At 46.4% G+C, this 21,744-nt stretch overlaps 1 long non-coding RNA gene across 1 annotated transcript; it reads left to right on the top strand.

Moving 5' to 3' along the window:
* Nucleotides 1-8,539: 8,539 nt before the first annotated feature.
* LOC139440694 (uncharacterized) lies at nucleotides 8,540-19,693 on the top strand. Its single transcript, XR_011650872.1, has 4 exons — nucleotides 8,540-8,993; nucleotides 13,404-13,590; nucleotides 13,727-13,925; nucleotides 16,701-19,693. It is a non-coding gene; the product is annotated as an uncharacterized lncRNA (long non-coding RNA).
* The last annotated feature ends 2,051 nt before the right edge of the window (nucleotides 19,694-21,744 follow it).

The raw sequence follows: 21,744 nt of genomic DNA, 5'->3' as shown, positions 1-21,744 counted from the left end.
GTACAGCCAGTGATTGGCAAGGCCAGGGTTCAAATCCATGCCTGTCTGGCTCTGAATTCCCTTTACCCAGAACACCACACAATCCCCAACCTGGAAGTGGCCCCAGAAATACTGCTCCCTCCTAGAACCATCTTTCTGCAGCACTCACCCTTTTCCTACTACGACTGTCTTCAGACTTCAGTCCTCTTGGGTGGGGTTCCCCAGACAGTCCCCAAACTCCATTGTTTCTTTTTTCTCAGGAAGAATGTTAACCGGAATCCTCCCGCCAGAAGATCTTTTCCTCTCCCAACTTACAGGACCCTGAGACCCTTCACTGCCTCTTCCCGCCAGAGAGGGAAAGGCAAGTTAGCCGGAGTGACCTGGAAGGGTCTCTGGCTATAGGACTGAACTGTCCCCGGCCCAGGCTCACCCTCAGAACAGAGAAACACACCACAGAAGCAGGTGCGGCCCTTGTACCCAGACCTGCACCCATGCCCTAGAATGTCCTATCTCCTAATTCACCTTGGGTGGGCACAGATGCCGGAGGCCTTGGGTGTTTGGGGTGCGCGGGAACTCTGTGAATCAAAAGTGTTTCCTGTGCCGTCTCACTGCCTCCTAACAGCGCTCTGAGGAGGCAGCTTGTGCGGACAGGGGAATAAAGGCACAGAGAGTTTCCATGACTTCCAACCAGTTACCCAACTGTTGGTTACATAATTATATCTTACACCCTGGTGTCCTGTGTTCCTGCCTTAACCCAGAATGTCCTAGCTTCAGGCTTTCCACGTTTGTTAAAGAAAAACAAGGAACTGAGGGTAAACGCGTCCTCCAAAGCCAAATCTCCGCCACGCTCCTCAGCCAGGAGGGAGGAGCTCTGCTGCAGGAAACCGCCTGCGGAGCTCTCCCTGCTGCCTGCCCCGTGAGTGTGTGCCTGGAGGCTTCCCTCTCCTGTCAGTCACCTGTCTGCCAAAGCCGCTACCTCCTTCCTCGGGGTGCTTTTCTGTACAGGCTGCCCGTCTCCCGACCAGTATGTTACCTGCTGGGCCAAACGCCTTCTCCCCCTCACGCCACCCGGGGCGCAGAGGACCTGCTTGATTAGACTTGCAGACACCCAGGGAGCAATGGCATTCAGCTGGCATCTATGGTGAAGCAAGATTCAGAGAGCCAGTTCAGACGACGTCCCAGGGGTCGAAACAAAATGTCAGGAGACACATTCTGAGATGAGACCCAAGGTGGAGGCGACTTTTTGCCCTGCCTGTGAAGTCTGACACGAGCTGGGCCACAAAGCCTGGCCTCCTCATGCTGCCCCCACTGAGCTTGTCAGAGCCTCCCAGCTGCGTAAAGGGCCCCACCTGCCCCTTACACTTTGTTGCAAAAGAAATAGCTCCCCCAAACTAAGGGAACTCTGCTTTGGGGGAGAGATTGTCTGGGCCTTTTTTGTTTCTTTCAAAGCCTGAGTTTTGGAGTCAGCAGCCCTGTGCAAAAATCTTGGCTCAGCCCCTCCCCAGCTGTGTGACCAGAACAAGTCACCACAATTATTTAAGCTTCAGCTCGCTCATCTGCAGAATAGGATCATAATGCCCATCTTCACCGGACTGCTGGGGGCCTGCAGAGGCAATGCTTGCAGTGCTAAGCACAGGACTGGGCACACAGTAGGTGCTCACTGAATGGCGGCTACCATTCCCCACATCACTGGAAGATGGCAGAGGCAGGCAGTGCTGCCTCGTTGGTACGGAGATTCCCCAATCTCAGCTTGCCCTCTAGGTCCATGGATAACTCCCTGAGTGACAGGGTGATAACCCTTCCCTCCCATGAGGAAGGGGACCTGCTGCTCACGTGTGCTCACCTCTTGGGAGAGAGGTTTGCCACGTACAGGCTTCATTTGTAACTTTGGAGGAACAAAATAACCCCATCACAACACTGCCTTCAGCAACCAGTTCCATTCTTTTCACCCAAGCTCAAGACCTCTGTGGTGTTTCGGTGATGGGGAGCTGGTTGCCAACCTCGTTGTTCCCTTCGGGCAGGAGAGCTGAGCTCCCCCACCCCTCCTCTCCCCCATTGTCAAAGACCACCCAGGGAAACTCGCTGGCAAGCTGCCACGGTCCAGACAGGAGAAAGCCAGGCCTAGCTACCCAGCCTCCATGCCTACAACAGAAGGCTATAGAACCAGAGCACCTGACTGTGGGGCTTTCACCTGGCGCTGACGCAGCCAGCATGATGGCAGACCACCAACGGTGTCAAAGGCGGCTTGCAGGTGACTGGTTCCAAGGCCTGCACATTGGAAGAGTCATTAAAATCAAACGCGTGGCTGTAACACAGCAGATTTTTATAGAACTTGTTCACTACAAAACATCCATTCATAATGACAGAGGTAAACAGCCATGAATTTCCATCACTTCATGTGGGCTCACTTGCAAAAGGGGGCACTGTGCCGACCGGCTGCACTCTGAACTCCACGGGGGCACAGGTACACGCGAAGGAAGGGCTGCAGTAATTCCAGTGTGGGATGGTCGGCGTTAGACAGAAAGCAGGAGAGTCCAGTGTCGGGGGGATGATTTGTAAAATAATCTGCTTTCACAGAAAAGTAATAAAGCCAGAACCCCTCAATTTTCCTCTCCAATTAACGTTGACCCATACCTAATAAACCTGCTGGGATTATAACGTTAGGTAAACTCAGACTAGTAAAGGCACTTGGCTGGGACTAATCTGGAAAAACATTGGCTGAGCCAGGGAAGGTGGGGGAGGGCTCTCCTCAAGAATCCAATTCCAGCCCAGCCTGGGGGGGACCCTCCAAGGCCAGTGGTTCCACGTACCCTCCTCCTCTGACCTGTAACTCCCATTCTGTGTGATAGTTATCTCTCAGCAGCCACGGAGGTTTCTGGGTGACAGCAGAGCTCTGTGACTTTTATTTGTCCCTAAAATAAATGTCCCTTCACTTGCTACTCTGGGAATGATTTCAGAGCCAGGCCAACATATTCCAGACAGTAGAGCAAAGGGCGAATGGAGCTCAAAGGTAAAAGGCTGAAATCGGGCATGAGTTTCTAGCATTCTCAGCTAAACCTGACATAGATGAGAAAAAGAAAAGACACATTTCTTCTTTTTTGCCGTGAAAGTATTCAGTAACTGGTTTTAGACACCTGTCTAGGAGTCACATTTCTGAGATTCTGTATTCAGTGCAGAGATTCTAGGTTTTAACTTTCCTAAAATTAAAAAAAACCAAACTATTATGAACTTATCTCCTGTCTCAAGAATACTTCAGCCTATGAGCTGCTGAGGAAAGGTACATTTTCAGGGAAAAATAATGATAGGCAAAGGTAAAAAAACCATTTTAGTACTGCCAGTCCCACCTCTGCCGGTAAGACTTGGCCTGAGAGGTTGACTCTCCTCAGTCAACAAGCCTTTCCTAACTGACCCAGGCCGGTACTTCAACACTGGAGTTCGTATTGCACTGCGCTCATCTCCCTTCCCTGAAGGAATGGGGTTCTGATACACGGCAATGGGCGCTGGTATACACCAAGTACTCAATAAACGCTTGTGGAAAGGATGACGGCTGCAGTCTATACACATGACATCATCCTCATCTTGTCCAGTGTTGTCCAAACTCATTTTGGAGGAGAATAAACATTCCTTTGCCATACTTTCTGCTGCTGAACTCTTTTTGCATTATTTTTTATTCAATCCTACTTACCCTGGCCATATTATACATTTTCCTGCTACCAACCAGGAGAACTAGTTGAGACTTTCCTCAACATTTTCTCTGGCAACCAAGTTAAGTTGACTGTGTATTACTGGCTCTGATCTTTCTCCTATGATTTCCTCTTACTGCCCAATAATTCTGTCCCAAACATCAAAGGCCTTCTTTGAAGATAAGGCCAAATTCACCATTAGGAAAAGAGAAATTATTTCCTAACTTTACTTCAGAAGATAGAACGACACAGAATCCCTCTGGGTTTTGAGAGATAAACACTGCCCGGGACATGGGATCACAAGGCATTCGCTGTGATACCACTGACAGAGACAGAAACACAGGGCTTTCCTTGCCCAAACCTGAGCTTGACTTTTCCACACAGTCTTAGACTACAAATCCTGAAGGAAACGGTTTGTATCCAATATGTCCAACAGTTTGCCTCAGGGGAAGAGGGGCTCACATGGCCACCCCGGGGGAAAGAGGCCACCGCAGGCTCTGACTAAAATACATGTGAGCCAAACTAGAACCGACGCGTTTAGTCCACATTCCACTCTAGCTGGACCATTCCCATGCAAAATGATGAGAAACATTCTCTCTTCAAGTGGCAACACAAAACATGAAAACTGACAGACCCAGCAGGCCAGAGATACAGCAGCCTCACCTGCTTCTTCCTCTACTTCATTGCTGCTCTCTCAGATGGTGTCAGTGTTGACAGGACTTCGTGGGTCATGGGTTCCCGGAAGCTTGTGCTGAGACTGAGGAAAAAGAGAAACATCTCATCTTTTGAACAACCAAATAAACAAACACTTCTGAAGTATTTGCTTTTTATAAGGTGCATTGCTACAAACCATAGTAATGCCTTATTAATCCATTTTATAAATAAGAAAACAAAGAAAAAGCAGTTTTTCTAAGATCAGAGGCTTCCTTAAGTCTCCAGTTACCTGGCTCCTTGCTAGAAATGAAGTGAAAAATGGGTGAAAGATGCTCTGGCTGGTGTGGCTCACAACTGAGCATTGTCCCATATACTGAAGGGTCATGGGTTCAATTCCTGGTCAGGGCACATGCCTGCGTTGCTGGTTCGGTCCCCAAGCATGCATCTAGCAGTCCATTTCCATCAATATTCACCAACTACCTCTCAAGAACACATTATCAGCTGGCTTCATACAAAGTAAGGTGTGCTTACAGGAATGGTTTGTGGGTGGTAAGGCAGCAAGCAAGAAATAAACCCAGCAAAAGTCAAGGGTCAGCTACTAGATGGGTCAAGCTGGAGCAGAAGGCTCCCCAGGGAGGTAATATTATCATGAAGTGGGACGGAGCCATGTATGAGAAGGCTAAGAAATTTAGATTGTGCCTTGGCTGGTATGACACCGTGGACTGAGTGCCAGACTGAACCAAAGGGTCGCTGGTTTAATTTCCAGTCAGGGCACATGCCTGGGTTGCAGGCCAGGTCCCCAGTAGGGGGCATGTGAGAGGCAACTGCACATCGATGTTTCTCTCCCTCTCTTCCTCCCTCCCTTCCCCTCTCTCTAAAAATAAATATATAAAATATTTTTAAAAACTTGGATTGTAAACTTAAGACTGTTTTTAAGCTGGGTGGTGACTTGCTTGTGGGACTGATGGAGTACAGGTGCGTTGTGATGTGTAGACAGTGGGGAGTCCAGCCAAGGGTCAGCAACAGTGTCAAGGACATGCACAAGTGCGGAGGGAGCAAGACGAGAAAGGTGATGCAGATGGTGGAATAATAAAAGGAAGGCAGGAAAGACTGGATAAGGTTGGGGAGGGAGTCCAACTCCGTGGCGGTGGAGATGTAGGAGTCCATTAGCTCAGTGGTTTGAACCAGTGTGAGTGGAATCCACATGTGGAGCCAGGGCCTCGACCCACGTTTCCCAACCCTCAGGGCAGTGCCACTTGAGATGGATCCTTTAAGCCTTACTTCCTGCATTCCTCCTCCCTTTCTCTGCCCACTACCAACCCTGGGGGCTCCACCAAGGCAAAAGCCCAATTTAGGAAAGCTTTCAGTAAACATGGATTTCTAGATGAAAAACAAACACCCTCTTCATCCCAGTCCCTGGCCCCAAATATTTGATCCAGCCTCATAAACGATGAAAATATTACATGTGAAGGCTTCCCGTGGGAGCACTCCTAGGATTCGGGTCATTTCTGCCATGGCAATGGGTTGGACATACCTGTTTTCTGTGTGTCTTTGGTCAAAACACAGAGACACTTCAGGGCTGTCTATACTTTTATCGTAACTATGTGAAAAGTATTATGTACATGGATGAAGAAAAACAAGTTGTGTTATAGGAGGGATTGTGGGTAATTTTCCAAAACAGTTTCTTTATTAGTAGTAGATACTTGTTCAATAAATTAAAATTGGGAGGGGGAGGTAGCTCAGAGAACCACCCTCGGTCTAAGAAAGGCTACTCTCCTGGCACAAGGCGCTTGCAGCCCTCCGTCTAATGTGCTGTAAAGGCCTGCTGTGCTGAGGTATGGCCGTGACGAGATGTCCCACATATCAAAGTAAACAGATTTTCAAAAACCTAACAAATCATTTCTTCCTCGCCCTCTCCGACTTCCACCATCTTCCCCTCTCTCTTATTTTTCTAGACAACAGGGAAGTTTGGAATTTGAAGAAAAGAAAGCAAGCTCCTATTGCATAAGATATTTTAGTGCCAGGCTAATACTTTCTTATTCAGAGGCCAGGAAGTACTGCATAGTAATTACCTGGTGCACTTGGGTCTTCTTTGGTTTCTTCTCACTTGTGTGAAAGATGCAGAGAGAAAAATCCTCCATCATTAATCATATCAGTGTCTTTGCTGAAATTTGAACCCAGATCCCCCCAGGGGCCTTTGAGATACTGTGACCACCAGCCTCACTCCTCGCCCTCCTTGCTTAAAGCCTGGGGTTCCCTGGGGAAGTCAACTAAATTACTTCATGAGTAAAATCTACTTCTTCTTAGGGCATGGAAACCACAGATAAGTTGCTAAAGAGAGCTGGGAGCCCAAACACTTGAAAGAGCGCTTCAAAGTAAAGAAAATCTCTGGACCCATTTGTAGGGTGGAAAGGAACATAAATCATCCTCTTATCACAAGCTGGCCAACCAATCAACAGCTAAGAGGGTCCCCTTCCCAGATGTGGTCAAGGAACCAACCACCCTGGCCTCTACCAACCCCCTCTCCCAAGTAAAGTCAACTCCAGTGGTCTGGGCCAATTCTCCTGCGAAAATGTCTCTTACAATGTTACTCTTCTGAGATCTCTTAAAAGAGGATAAAAGGGACAGCTTCTGCCGCCTGAATCTTCAGATGTCATAGGTGTACACAGCCTCTAGCCACCTGAAGGGCCAACTCTGAGTAATAAACGGGGACGAGCCGGGTCAGCAAAGTGGCTCAGTGGGGCAGCTCTTACTTCTTTCATTTTTACCTCTTTCCATAAACTCATTCCCAAAACTCATCTGGCAGGAAAATCATAGCTCCACGGCTGTTCCTACCCTGCCTCTGTCCCACTGACCCCAAGGTGCTTTGAGATTACCATGGGAACCCTCTTGGTTTCAATTATGAGACCATTAAAAAGTGCCAATTATAAGACCTCAGAAGCGTTCCTGGGTAACCTGTTACACACCTCAAAATGGCCAAGCTCTTGCCTCAGAGTCACTTTAAGTAAAGTTCAGAAAACAGGTCACCCAGATGTATGGAGCTTCCCCTCCCCCAGCCTCCACTTCAGTCCAACAGGACCATGTTTTAATATGGTCCATGCTGCCCTTGAGAAAACGGGGATTGATTTATTAGCTGTAACCAGAGGGATAAAAAAACACAAACCCATCACAGAGCTGGGCTGCCTGTTCAGGGCCCAGTTGTGGAATAAGTCAGAAATGTACACACATTTAAGAATTTTGAAAATGACATTCGTTCCATGGCCAACGTCTGCAAAGTTCTGGGCAATAAAGAACTAGGTGACAAATACGAGCTGGGTACAGGGCATCTGGAGGTGGCACGAGGGCCTGGCACCAAAACATATTTTTCACTTAGTCCACTCAAAGAGGTAACTCTGGGTCAAAAACTTGCATGAACCCATTTGAACTAGCTGAGAAAGGGTGGGGAAGGGGCCGAACACCCCACCACACCCAGAAAGTGCCCGTTTAGGACTGCGGGTGTGCGGTTTGGGTATTCTTAGCTCCACTGCCACATCTCTGGAGGGACGCAACGGCCATTCAAGTAACCCTGCCAGTGCCATCCCCAGCCCCAAAACAAAACCAAGTAAGAGAAATCCCCAAGGCTCCCAAAACTACTCCAGGGCTGCCTGCCGGCCACCCCTCCTAACTCTCCCATCATCTGGAAGAGCAAACTGGCCTTGGGCACCCCGAGAGTTTGGTAGGGCCTTCAGAAACCCAGCAGAAAGTTCTTCCTGGGTTCCTTGTCCATTGCCACTTGTTCAGAGGTTCATGGCCCCACCTTCTCACAGTTATACAAATAAAAACTCCAAGAGCACAACTCAAGGAGCACGCTGCACGCGAACACACACGTACACAAACCCCCTTTTGCCGCTGCCTCAACCCCAAGGACACCTCCAGACACCCCACTTCAGCTTCGTCCTTTCCACCCCTCCAGCTGGGGATGTTCTTCTGGGTTCCTCTCCCAGTCCGTTTCGTCCCTCTTCTTAGTGTTTTCCGTTTTAAACGCCAATACAATAAACCCTCCCTCCAGAAAGAGACCAAATGAGTGTTGGGCGGTTCTGTGTATTGGCCGATCTCCTTCCCAAGGCTTGGCGCACCGGGCCAGAGCACTGGTGTCAACCTTTGGGGAAAGTTTGGGCGGCTGTCCCGGCGTTTTTACCACCCTTGGAGCTTCCGGGAGCCACCGGCCAGACCGCACTCGCAGGGAACGAGTTGCGGCGCCCCGGGCACCCGGCTGCGTGCCTCGTCCCAATTCCTCGGTCCCCGCGCCGGCGCGCCCCTGCTCGGCCGCAGCCCCCGCCAGATCCGCTGGCCGAGCGCTCGGACCGGCTTCTGTCGCCCGCGCGTCCTCATCAGCCACCCGCTGGCGTTTCCTTGGAGTCGCCGGCCTGCGGTCGCCTCCCGCCCCCTCTCCTCCCCAAACCAACAAATAAACACAACTTTTTATGAAAAGAAAACAACTTCAGCGAAGTGACTCACCTCTGGTGCAGCCGGCTCCTGGGAAGGGAGAGCCGGGGCCCGGGGGCCAGCGTGGTGGGCGCGGAGAGAGCCCCACGGCACCACGCCGCACCGACACACCACGCGCACCGTGACACCGAGGGGCACACAAACCGGGAGACGGCCGCAGCCGGCGCAACAAAGGAGCCCCGGACCCAGAAGGTGCCGGCCGGGGAGGGAGGGCGCGTGCGGGCGCGTGCGGCCGGCTGCGGAGGGCGTGAGTGTGAGTGTGTCTGTGTGCGAGAGTGTGCGTGTGCGCGCGCGGCGGCTGGCACCCGGGCCGGGCTCAGGGACCCAGCGGCAGGAAGCGGGGGCCGCTGCGGCGGCGCAGGCAGGAGGACCGGGCAGAGGACGCCGCGCCCGGCGCACCCGGTCCCTCCATATGGAAGAAGCTTTTTTGGATGACTGAACTCGCAAACAATTCCTTCTTTTGCTTCTCCTGCCTAGGAACCTCCCATTACCGCGCGAGGCGGAGGAAGAGGGGGACAGAGGGGGCGGGGAGGAGGGGGAGGAGCGAAACGGAGCAAAGAAAAAGTCTTGGAAAGGAAGCTGGAAAAAAAGTCTCTCAAACTCAGTTTTGCTCCTAACACCTATTTTCTTTCTGTTGCGCCTGAGTCTTGCGCCTTCCCTCCCAACTTCTCCTTCTTTCCCATACACATGTCCTCTGCCTTTCTCCCATACTTACGGGCCTCCCCTGAACCCCCACTTTCTCTTTAGCTTCACCTCGGACCCTTGCTCCTCTCTCCTCTCGCCCAGTCTCTTCTTCCCAAGTCTTCTTCTGACACCCTCCTCTCAATAGTCTCCTTCATTCTGCAAATAAACTATTGAATAAAATCAGTAAAACCAAATTTGTTATTAAACTCGCCCCCTCCCAAAAAAAGTCGGATAGCGGCTATCGAGAAAATGATAAGGGAACCAGTCTTGGGGAAGCCTCAGGTCCACCTCCCCCGACCCACCAGACGGGAGGGGCGGGAGGGTTTGCCGCGTCCTCTTTGACAGCGCCCTGCCCTGACCTCCATTCATCATCCCAGGATGGAGGAGCCAGGAGAAGGATGAGAGGGGGAGGGCGAAGGAGGGGTAGTTAGTGGCCCCAGAGAAAACTGAGTTAGCTCCTTGTGTGCATGTGCGTGGAGAACCCTCTCTTTAATGCTGGGCAGAAAACATGCAGACTAGCGGTTCTCCAACTTGAGCTGCACCAGAACCCCATGGAGGGTCATTAAAACACAGATTGAGGGGCCCCTCCCCAGAGTTTCTGACTCACTGGGGTCTGAGGTAGGCCCTGGGGGCTTTTCACGTCTAGTAACTTCCCAGGCGGTGCTGTTGCTGCTGTTCCAGGGCCATATTTTAAAAACCACTTCTCCAGGGTACTGAGAAGTCAAACGTTTGCTGAGTTGGTGGCATGTTGGGTCCCCTTCTTATTCTTTAGGGATGAAACATAGATTGTGAGGGAGCCAAGACCCAGAAGGGTGAGGTAGTTGCTCAGAGTGAACCTTGAGTGTGTGCCAAGAGTGGGTGGAATGGCGGTGCTGCCTCCCTTCTGTGGCTCTATAGCTGCACTGGGAGTCCAGAAGCCACTGTGTGACTTTGAGAAGGTCACTTAACCTCTCTGGGCCACAATGTTGCTTTCCTTACTTTCTCATCAGTAAAAATACATACTTTTTGCTGAATGTATGATTTTAATCAAATATGAATCAAAAGATGTTTAAAGGGGCAACATAAATATATTTTATTCAATGTGTTGTACCACTTTTTTCCCTCATGTATTTGGTAACTCAGGGAGGAGCCAGTTTATTTATTGATTTACTTTCAGCTCAGGTGCCTGGAGTTTTAGGCCTGTCCCGGTAGTAAATGGATAAAGGGGATGATCCATTTTCAACAAGTTGAAAAGGAGTTTGAACTCCCTCTTTGAACTATACCCTTGTATTCTTTCCTCTCCTTTCTTCTCTAATTTCTTCCCTACCCACTTTCCTTCTCTTTTAATCTCCAACATTCTCCCTGCAACATTCTCCAAGGCCTATTTTTCTCCCCATTCAGTTCTACCTTCTTATTATCCTCCTTCTGAGGCACAATCCAAGCTACTAGGCCTGGGGTCCACCCTGGGGACAGAACTCTTCATTCTCCAAGGGACTGGGTCAGCCAGCCTTCCCTTGCAGTGAAAACACCCCCTTGCCTCAGAGCTCCACAAAGGCGACCCAGCTGTGTGGTTTTCAAAGGCCGCTCCAAGTATCACTCCCCCTGGCAATGTGGGATTCCAATGAGAACACAATGCATGAAGTTCTCACATTGACTCTTCAATACTCCTATATATACTATTCATTACTCACCATGTCGGAGATGTCCTCACCACTGCACATTGTCCTCTTCCTTGGACTTTCTCCCAGGACTCTCCATTCCCTCCATTCTGACTTTTGGGTTTTACCCTGGGCTCTGCGTCAAGGAGTCAGAGCACAGTGGAAAACAAAGACCAGTGCAGTTCTCACCAACGCTGTTTAGCCAGGAGAAAGGCCCATGGCCTTGTAGTTCCTTCCACCCTGGGCTATACTTGTGGCTGCTCATCTTTACCATACAGTTTAGACAGAATGCAGATCACAGCTTACTTTGGAGGGCTTAATTCTGTACACTGTTGGCACCTAAAACAACATATCTTATTGTGTTTATAGCTCTTTGTATTAACACAGTTGTGTTTATTGTTATTACTCCTGTAAAGAACATCAAATCTCTGAACTCTCCCCCTTTGCCTGGGGCGAGTTCCTTGCTTAATTCTCCCCTCCCGCTCCCTAGTTAGACAGAGTTTGAGCTATCTATGGTCAGGTGCTTTCTGCCACTCTCTGCTCTGTTGTTCATGATTTCCCCCTGGCACCCAACTTTCTTGGGGGCTCTCTGAGCCTCCATCAAGAAGGAAGCCTTTAGCGTGGAAGTGATCATCACGTTTATTATGTTTGGGGGCAGGTGGAGACTGTAGGTCTAATGAGAACCGCATCACTGAAGGTGCAGAATGAACGGGAAGGAATCCTAGTGAATGACATGAAGAGAGGGTGTCCCCTCCTCAGTGTGCTACAGTCACCCTACCAGCATCATACACACAGGGAGCTAGGCTGTGAAGGGTATCTGGAGAGGACTGTGCTGAGAAAATTACTAAGATGCAGACAAAGGGAATAATTTCCCTCCTGTTTTAATACAAATCTGTTCTACCCAGAGGGGAAGCGTTGGGGGACTGGCCAAACAGATGAAGGGATTAAGAAGTGCAAATTGGTAGTTGCTGAATAGTCATGGGGATGTAAAAGTACAGCATAGGGAATATAGTCAGTAATAATTGAATTGGGTTGGCCAAAAAGTTCATTTAGCTTTTTTCGTACGACAGCTATGGTAGTGCTTAGTCGTCTTTAACTTCACTCAAAACAATTTTGTTAGATTGTATTGTGACAGCTGTCATATCAGCATGCATTTGAAAAAAACTTATCAAAATTGGTGAATTGTTGTGCATCCATTTTAATATTGAAATGAAAGAAGATATACAACATTTTCAGAGTATTATACTTTATTATTTCAAGAAAGGTAAAAACACCGCTGACATGCAAGAAATGATTTGTGCAGTGTATGGAGAAGGTGCTGTGACTGATCAAACATGTTAAAAGTGGTTCAAGAAGTTTGCTGTGGGGCTGTCTCATGCACTGGACGATGCTCGGCAGCACCCTGGCCTCCGCCCACTAGAAGCCAATAGCAGGATGCCAACATACGCAAAATATCCAAATCAAAAAAGTTATTGGTGAAAACGAAGAATGTGTCTCTTACTTTATGGAAAAAACTAAATGGGTATTTTGGCCAACCCAATAATATCTATGTATGGTGCCGGGTGGGCATTATCAGGGGGAACACTTTGTAAGTATGACTGTCTAGTCATATGTGAACCTAATACAAAATAATATTGAATATACACTAATTGAAAAATAAAAAAAATACAAATACATCTGTCCTGGGGTGTGTATGTGTGTATACACACACACACACACATTTTTTCCTGATTATGAATATGGTCATTGAAAAAAAATTAGAAAATATAGAAAAGCACAAAGGAGGGGAAAATCACCTTACATCCAATCAATACATTGGGATGCCAGTGTTTCCAGATTAAGGTGACTTTTCTAGTCATTCTTCTCTTCTTTTTGTTGCTCATTAATACAAATACATACTTTATCTACACAGACTATGAGTCTAATTGATCAGAAGTGCAGGATGTTTTAAAGGGCAACATAAACAGATAACTTTATCAATATTTTGTAGTATTTTTGCTTATGCATTTGGTAATTCAGGCAGGAGCCAGTTTCTTCATTGATTTATCTGGTACTTGCATATTTTGCAAAATTGTGTTCATTGTATAGCATATACAAGTTATCCTACTTTTCAGGTTTAATATTCTGATGTGATTATTTTCCCCATGCCATTAAATGTTCTCCAAAGTTCAACTTTAATAGCTGTGTAGTGTTGCATCAGAAAGATAGATTGTTATTTATATTTTTATTTTATTTTATTTTATTTTTAATCCTCACCCAAGGATATACTTATTGATTTCAGAGAGAAAGAAGGGGGCAGAGAGAAAGAGAGAGAGAAGCACGGCTATGAGAGGGAAACATCGACTGATTACCTCCTATACACATGCCTCCTGGGATCTGCCTCCCAGGCATGTGCCCTGACCGGACATCAAACCCGCCACTTTCGATGTGCAGGATGACGCTCCAACCAACTGAGCCACCCGTCCAGGGTGAGATAGTTATTTACTTAACCATCCTTCTGTTGTCATACGTTTAGATTGTTTCCATTTTTGTGCCAATCATGCATTGCAGTTGACTAAACATCTTATCATAAATCTTTATTTACAATTCTGATTATTTCCCAAGGGTGAATTCCTGTGACTAAGAGTTTTGGATCAATGGATATAACATTTTAAAGACTTGTGGTTGGCATTGCAAACTGTCCTCTTGTGGCCCCGATGTACAGTTCCATCTCTGGGACCTCAGCAGCAATGAGAGCATCAAACACGAGGTCCCACGTGGAGGCTGGATTGAATCATCTAGTTTGGATGACCGTACTGACCAGGTAAAGAAGACAATGGCTCAATATTCACTACAGTGGAGAAACCCCCAGGTGGGAAGAGTTAAACAGTAATTGCTGACTATGTGAGCTCTATTATATTTACGATCTTATGTAACCTCTCCAACAACCCTCTGAGAAATGAGCTAACTTTTTTGAGCACGCATTTCTCACAGCCTCTGTGCTGGATTCTGTGTGCGCTTTCAGTCTTGAATCCCCACAACAGCCCTTGGCTGTAGGTTGGATTATCTCCGTTTTACAAATATGGAAAATTAGGTAACTTGCCTAAGATCCTCGGCAACTTGAGTGGTTGTGCCAATTCCAAAACCAGGGGTTTTCCGGTCCAACACATGTTTTCTCTGCAACTGTTGCATGAGTTACAGGCCGGTGGGGTAATAATTTAGAAGATGCTTGAATTTTGTCAAGCCATTAAGGAGCCTTTGGTGGGCTTCCCAATGACTGTTTTTTAAAGGGCATTCAAATATATTCAAAGAACTACAGTAACTTACTAATTGTAATTAAGAGAAGAGTCCAAAGATTGTATACCTCAGGAGGGTGCAGTTTTAATGTATGAGTTAAGATTAAAGGCTAGATACTAAAATTCACATTACTAATAGTAATTAGTAAGTTGACTTCTGTATATATTCCTATTCTCATAACTAATGTATGGATAAAGACTTTTTATCTTGCCCTGGCTGGTGCAGCTCAGTGGACTGAGTGCAGGCTGTGAACCAAGGGGTCACTAGTTCGATTCCCAGTCAGGGCACAGGCCTGGGTTGCAGGCCAGGTCCCCAGAGGGGGGTGCGTGGGAGGCAACCACACGTTGGTATTTCTCTCCCTCTCTTTCTCCTTCCCTTCCCGTCTCTCTAAAAATAAGTAAATAAAATCTTTATTAAAAAAAGACTTTTTATCTTGATAGAGGTACTAGAAATAAAATATTTTGTGAATCCAACTTCTGAGCCACAAATTCTAGCTGTTAAATGTATAAAGTTTACATTTATAGAGGTAATATTTGAATACATTAGAAAAATAAATGCAGACATTAATTCATTTATTAATGAAAAACTTTGTCCTCATCTTTTTCTGTGGGTCTATTCACTATTTATGTGAGTCAGTCTACCTCTCATGCTGGCATCACAAGGGCTGCTGGAGAAGCAGTGAGCATAGTTGCTCCAAAATATTTGATGACTGAATGAAGAATGGTAAATGAAAGTATAAGATTGACCTCTGCAACAATTAGTAAACAATGCAAGACAACATGTAATTAAACCCCAAATTGCATGGTTCAGGCAGAATTACAGGTGAGTCTTGTACAGGGCCATCAGCGCCTTACAAGTTAAGCTGGCTGGGTCTGACTTCATTAGCCCGGGGCCACCTCAGGGTTCCTGCAGGCCAAGTGTTCTGTGGACTTGAAGAGATCAGTCTCTAGATTCCTCGCAGGCTGCCTGCAGACAAGGGTACCCTAGGGAAGGATGACATAAAAAAGCAAGATTGTGGAATCAAGACTGGGTTTGGGTCCAGTCTTGACCAAGCTGTATGACCTTGAACACTCTGAGTCCATTTCTTCACCTGTAAAAATTAGAAATAATATATATGAAGTCTCTCTCTCACATATAACTCTCAGTAGGTTATCTGGTACAGAACTACACCAGCTATTTATGGCTAGCGCTTTTTCTGATTGGTCCGTTCCCATGCCATGCATATGTGGTGGGCACTCCAAGTTAGTTAGTTAATAAAAATGTTGAGTCAACGGTGAAGCTAGAACAGAGAAATGGACAATAGGGTAATACCAGACCATTTCTGTGACCCGTGCTGCGGGCTTGATCTTTGCACACTCCATAAGCACCAAACAGAATCTGTCTGTTGACAATGAGCTGTAAGAGACTGCACTATTCCAAGATAGATTCTCTGAAGCTAGTGCAGGCCCCATTTAGTCCACATGAAACTCCTTCCCTCCTCGACATCCTCCATCTGTCCCCCACCCCCAACGCCCTCATGTGCTAGGCTCAGAAACTCGAGTTCTGGAGCTGCCCAGACTCCAGCTGTTTGATATTGTGTGGCTGACGGCAGGGCGGAGGACAGGGGGTGAGAGACTCCAGATGAAAGCAAAAACTCAAAGGGAACTGGACCTCCGAGCTTTGATACCAAACTCAGTGGGTAACAGCCTCCGTTAAGTTTGTTCAGTCAGCCATCCTAGAGGGAAGGAGTTTCTCACACGCCCTATAGGGGTTTTAGCGATGGGATGCTTCCATGAAGGGGGATCAATGTCCAGGGACTGAGCAGGGCAAAATAGAGTGCTGAAACTGCCCTTGCAAGCTTAGAGACAGGTAATGTGCTGGCTTATTTTGCTGCCAATATATTGTGTTTTTTCCCTGCTAATGAGGTACTGGGGATTTACTGGGACTTTTGGTCATAACAGAAACTATGCCCCACCCTAACTCTCCTCCACCTCACTTCCTTGGGTTCTTCCCTCAGGGGGAAGGCCATGAAGAAGGGGGGGAGTAGAGAGGAAGATGGAGATGCTGGGGCTGGCAGTGTTGTGGAGGACCCCTTCAGAAACCAGTTTCATATTGTTTGCCTTCTATTAGTGGGATTCAGCAACTAGGAAATGGATTCACTTGAGACTTGGTGGGTCCAACTTGAGAAGCATCTTACCTATGAACCTCTGCCAGAAATAAGGAAGGACTAAGAAAATGAATTGCTTGGTCCACTGACTTTCACATTCCTAAAAACAAAAATGAAAATAAAATAAAATCCATAAACCTTGACTTTTTTATCCAGGAGAGGCGAAGGCCGGACCAGTCATGTCACTTCCGTTGAACCCATCCCGGGAGCGGTGGGAAGCAGAACCACGCGTGAGCTGAGTCTCCGAGTCTCCTGCGCATGCCCCTTCGTCTGGTTACGCTTCATTCACAAAACAGAAATTCCAAGATAGAATTTCAAAATGGCAGTCACAGAAATCAAAACCAAGCAACGGGCCCGTCTGAGCTCAGGGCTCTGTGTAACTGCACTGGCTGTGTGCCCATGAAGCTGCCCGAGCACATCAGACTCGAAACAACCTGAAACTGTAACCTGCTGCTCTCCTGGGGACTGGGAGCCTCCCCTCTCCTCTCCAGTGGGGTCTAGCAGTGACGGCATGGAACAGTGACACTGCCTTTTGTGACCCCTCCTCAGTGAATACGAGTAATACTAGCTAACCCCCACTTACTCGGCAGAAAAATAATCTGCATCTTTCTCTCTGTCTGATGTAAAAAAAAAAAAAAGAGCCTTAGATCAAACTACCTTAGCAAACTACCTGTCTGAGAAAGAAACTGGAGGGCCACCTTTGTCGCCTCCTCTTCCTTCACTCTTCTCCTTCAACAGTCACTGCCTTCTGCACTGCCACATCCACAGTCTGCCCAGAATTCGTGTCACCTGCACCCAGTCCCCTCCGAAATTGCCGAGTCTAGACTTCCATCCATTTCTTACGTGGAATATTGCAAAGACCTCTTCATTAACATCCCTACCTCCCACCTGACTCTGTCACTGGTCCACTTTCCACATTCCGGATGGACACAACTTTAGAGATGGCAAATTTGACCAGGTCATATGCCTCCCTCCTCCGTAATTGTTCAGTGACCTCATTACTTTTAGGATGAAAATAAACTGCTTAGCAAAGCACACAAAATCTTTCACAAGTATCTCCTGAATGGGACCTCCTACCATGTCCTACCTCAGACCCTGTTGCCTTCCCACCACACAGAATTCTTCAGGTTGATCTTCCAGGACCATTTGTATCTCTAGGTCTTTGTATATGTGGTGCCCTTGCTTGGACTGCCTTCACTGCCTTCTGCACCAAATTCCTACTTGTCCTGCAAAATTTAGCCCAGTTGTTAGCTCCTCTGGCCCTCCTTGGCCACCTCCCCTTCGCGTGGGACAGGTGCCTATTATCCAAGGACTCTCTCTCGATGTTCACCCTTTTAGCACTTCTGTACTGCTTTACAATGAACTATTTCAGGCTGTCAGGTTCTCAGCTGCAGAGCGTGCCATTTATACTGTGGGTGTTTTCAACTTTCCCCACCTCATGTAACACCCTCGAAACCCAGTCCTGGGCCTGAACCACCACTGTAGTCCTAATGCCTTGTACAACTTAGGGAGTAAGGTACACTGGGTGGCTGTTTGGCGGAAAAGGAAGAAAAAGAAGAGAAGGAGAGAGGAAGAACTGCAGCTGCCAGCCTGCAGTGTTTCTTTCTCTCCTAGCCTGGGGCCCACTCCTCCTCCCCTCGTCTGTCTGATGTCTTCAGAGCCAATACAGATTGACAGCGCAGCCAATCTGACTGTGCACACATGGGTTGCTTAGGTGATGGAAAATAATGATGTGACCATTCGGAAGCAGTGGCTGTGTACAGACACAACTTGGCTCTTCAACTGGGGGCCTTTTGATGTGGAACATGGACATGCTGATACTTATCTCCCTCAGCAATGACTAATTCAGAAAGTTATGGTAAAGCATTTTGAAAAATATATAGAGATGCCTAAATACACACAGCAAGAGACAAATCCAGTTTTATGGACATAGAAAAACAACTTAACTTAAAATGCAGTTGTGAAACATCGGAGAACTATACTCCACATAAAGAATTTTACTGCATATAAATTTTTAAAAAATCAAGCGGAATGAGGGGAAACCCAAAATGGAATATGAACTGTAACAATTGAACCTAACTATATTACAAATGAATAACATAACCATAGCATAGGTGGTGGGGAAGGAAAGAAGCAACTCAAGTTACTTTGGACATCAGTGTTTTGACTGGATACTGTAAGGCTAATGGCCAAAAGAACGGTATACAAATACTATATTCTATTTAGTAAATTTATTTCTCACAGGGATATGGATTAGCAAGTCTGAAACTACTTTGTATATATACTTGAGTTGAACAAATAATTAAATACATTGTAGATAATGAAAGGCAGGCTTCAAACTGTCAGAGAAAGAAATTACAAATAAGGGGGAAGTCTAGGATGTACTCTATGCTATTGCATTGGACTCAGAGGTGTGAGTATGAATTCATGGTTTGAAACATACACGGGGTGGGCAAAAGTAAGCTTAGTTATGACTACACGATGCACAGAGTTTACTCTTCTTTCTTCTTTCTTTATTGTGTTATTTATTTGTATTACAACTGTAAATCTACTTGTTCCCACCCCTGCATATATGTTATATATTGGGTTGGCCAAAAAGTTCATTTGTTTTTTTCTGTAAGATGGCTCTAGTAGCACTTACTTGTCTTCAATTTCATTTGAAACAATTTTGTTACATTGTATTGTGACAACTGTCATATCAGAGTGCATTTAAAAAAAAGTATCCAAATTGCTGAAGTTTTGTGCAGCCATTTTAATGTTGAAGATGGAATACACAAAATTCCCAGCATATTATGCTTTATTATTTCAAGAAAGGTAAAAACACAACAGAAATGCAAACTCTCCCCCCCCAAAACAAAGATTTGTGCAGTGCATAGAGATGGTGCTGTGACTAATCGAACATGTCAAAAACGGTTTATGGAGTTTTGTGCAGGAGATTTCTCGCTGGACCATGCTCCATGGCCAGGTAAGCCAGGTGAAGGTGATAGTGATCGCATTGAGACATTCATTGAGAACAATCAGTCTTATACCACATGGGAGACAGCCAACATACTCAAAATATCCAAATCAATAATGTAATTGGTGAAAATGAAAAATGTTTCTTTTATTTTGTGGAAAAAACCATACGGACTTTTTGCCTAACCCTACATATATATATATATATATATATATATATATATATATATATATATATATATGGAGGGGGGGCAGACAGAGACAGAAATAAATACAGATGTGTGTATGTACCTAGTACGGTCCTAGTAACTCATCTATAGATTGCCTAGCTCTCTCTGCGGAGAGGGCCTAGAAGCAATGACATCCCAGTAGTAGGGAGCACACCCAGTACCCAAGTCTTGGTTTCTACACCCCACTCTCCACCATAAGGAATTAGGGATTCTTAGAAAAGTGTTTGGTCCCAGGGCTGGGGTGCGAAAAAACCAGGATGAGCCAGGAGCATCTCATGCTGCCAGGAAAACAAGGAAGTGCCCCAGACAGACGGGGGTGTGCTGAGAGGACAAAGTGGCCAACCTGCAGCCAAAATTGAAATGATTCCAGGAACAAAATAAGCAGCCATTGTATTAGATTATAACCCAAAGAACAAAATAAATATCCATGAATCCATACTGATATAAATAAATAAGTAAAGTAAAAGGGGCAGTTCTTGCTTGGAGAAGAACTCCAAACAATAAATGTAGAAGCAGTTAGGGAAATAGAACATCTTTGCTAGAACACCACAGCAACAATTTTTCAGGCCAAAATTCACGGATGAATACTAAAATTCATGGGGAAAAATTTCAGGAGAAACAAGATACTTGCATAGTCTAAAAATATCACCCCTAAGTTATTTATTAATCACAAAGTATCTATTTTAAAAACTACCTTTACTGTGAAGAATCCCAACCTTAACCAAGTATTAATGTCAACATCACTAGGAATAAGATATACTGACATTACGTACCCCAAATATGACATGGTGAGGACAGTTCACTTTTTCAGTTATTCTTGCTCCAAAATGGAAAATCTCAGACATAAAAAATTGAGGGACATTCTACAAAATAACTAACCTAACCTTCTCAAAAGTGTCAAAGTCAGCAAAGACTAAGGCACTGTTGCAGACTGAGAAGACCAAGGAGATATGACGCCTGGGTGCGATGTAGGGCCCTGGATTAGATCCTAGAGCAGGAAAAGGGCATTAGTAAGAACACTGATCATATCTACAGAAAGTCCATAGTTAACAGTGTTGTATTGATTTAGTTTCTTAGTTTTGATAATTGAGGTTGTTGAAGATGATAACAATAGACGAGGTTGGGCAAAGGGTGTATGAAAAGTTATTGTATCTTCTTGGCAACTTTTCCATAAGTTACGTAAAAAGCAACATTGAGAGAATGAGGGGGACCATGTGAGTAAAGGTGGAAAATGGAGAAAGGCATGTTTGAAGTCCTCTGAGAGAGAACGATGCACTGAGGGAATGGAAGAGTTCAGAATGGTTCACTGGAGCAGGGAAAAAAATTTTTTTAACTATAATGGAAAAATCCCCACTTCTTATTTTAAGTCACTCAGTTAAAAACCAGAGGTCCGTGTAAGCAGCCATGGTGTAGTGCGGGTCTCCACAAATGCTAAGGCCTATTCCAGAGCTATGAGCATCATCTCCAGGGTGTGCTCGGGGTGTTTTAAAGGAGTAAATGAGTGCTTGGCCAGGGGCCAGAATGAGGAGTGCCCTGGAGAGGCGGAGGCCTAGATCTCAGATGCCTCACAGACATCTTAAATAGGGGAGTCAAGCCCCAGAGTTACCTTAGTACGCATGGAAATAACACAAGGGGGTCCGATTTTGTGGCCCAACTATTGGATGGCATCTATCATCACAGTGAAGCTGTCCATGGCACTAGCCTTGCATGGGCCAAGTAGTTGGGCCCCATCCTCCCCTAAGCTGAACTCAAGTGGGTCTTGCCACATTTGTCTCTGGGAAGATGGCCGACTGCCCTTTATGCTTGCTATATCATTTCTTAGACGCATTAAGATATTTTACAGGTTTTGTTGCCGTAAAACAGTCATTTGGAGCATTGGGGGGGGGGTCTCCCACATCAGTCAAGATGGTGGCAGGGGGAAATTCTTAGAGTATGTGAAAAGCTAGTAAGATAATTGGATAGGAAAAAGCCTTTCCCCCCACCTTTCGGTATGAGATTGGAGGTGGGACCTGGGG

The sequence above is a fragment of the Desmodus rotundus genome, chromosome 2 (assembly GCF_022682495.2).
Source record: "Desmodus rotundus isolate HL8 chromosome 2, HLdesRot8A.1, whole genome shotgun sequence".
Taxonomy (NCBI): Eukaryota; Metazoa; Chordata; class Mammalia; order Chiroptera; family Phyllostomidae; genus Desmodus; species Desmodus rotundus.
This window is presented reverse-complemented; position numbering and strand designations above follow the sequence as displayed.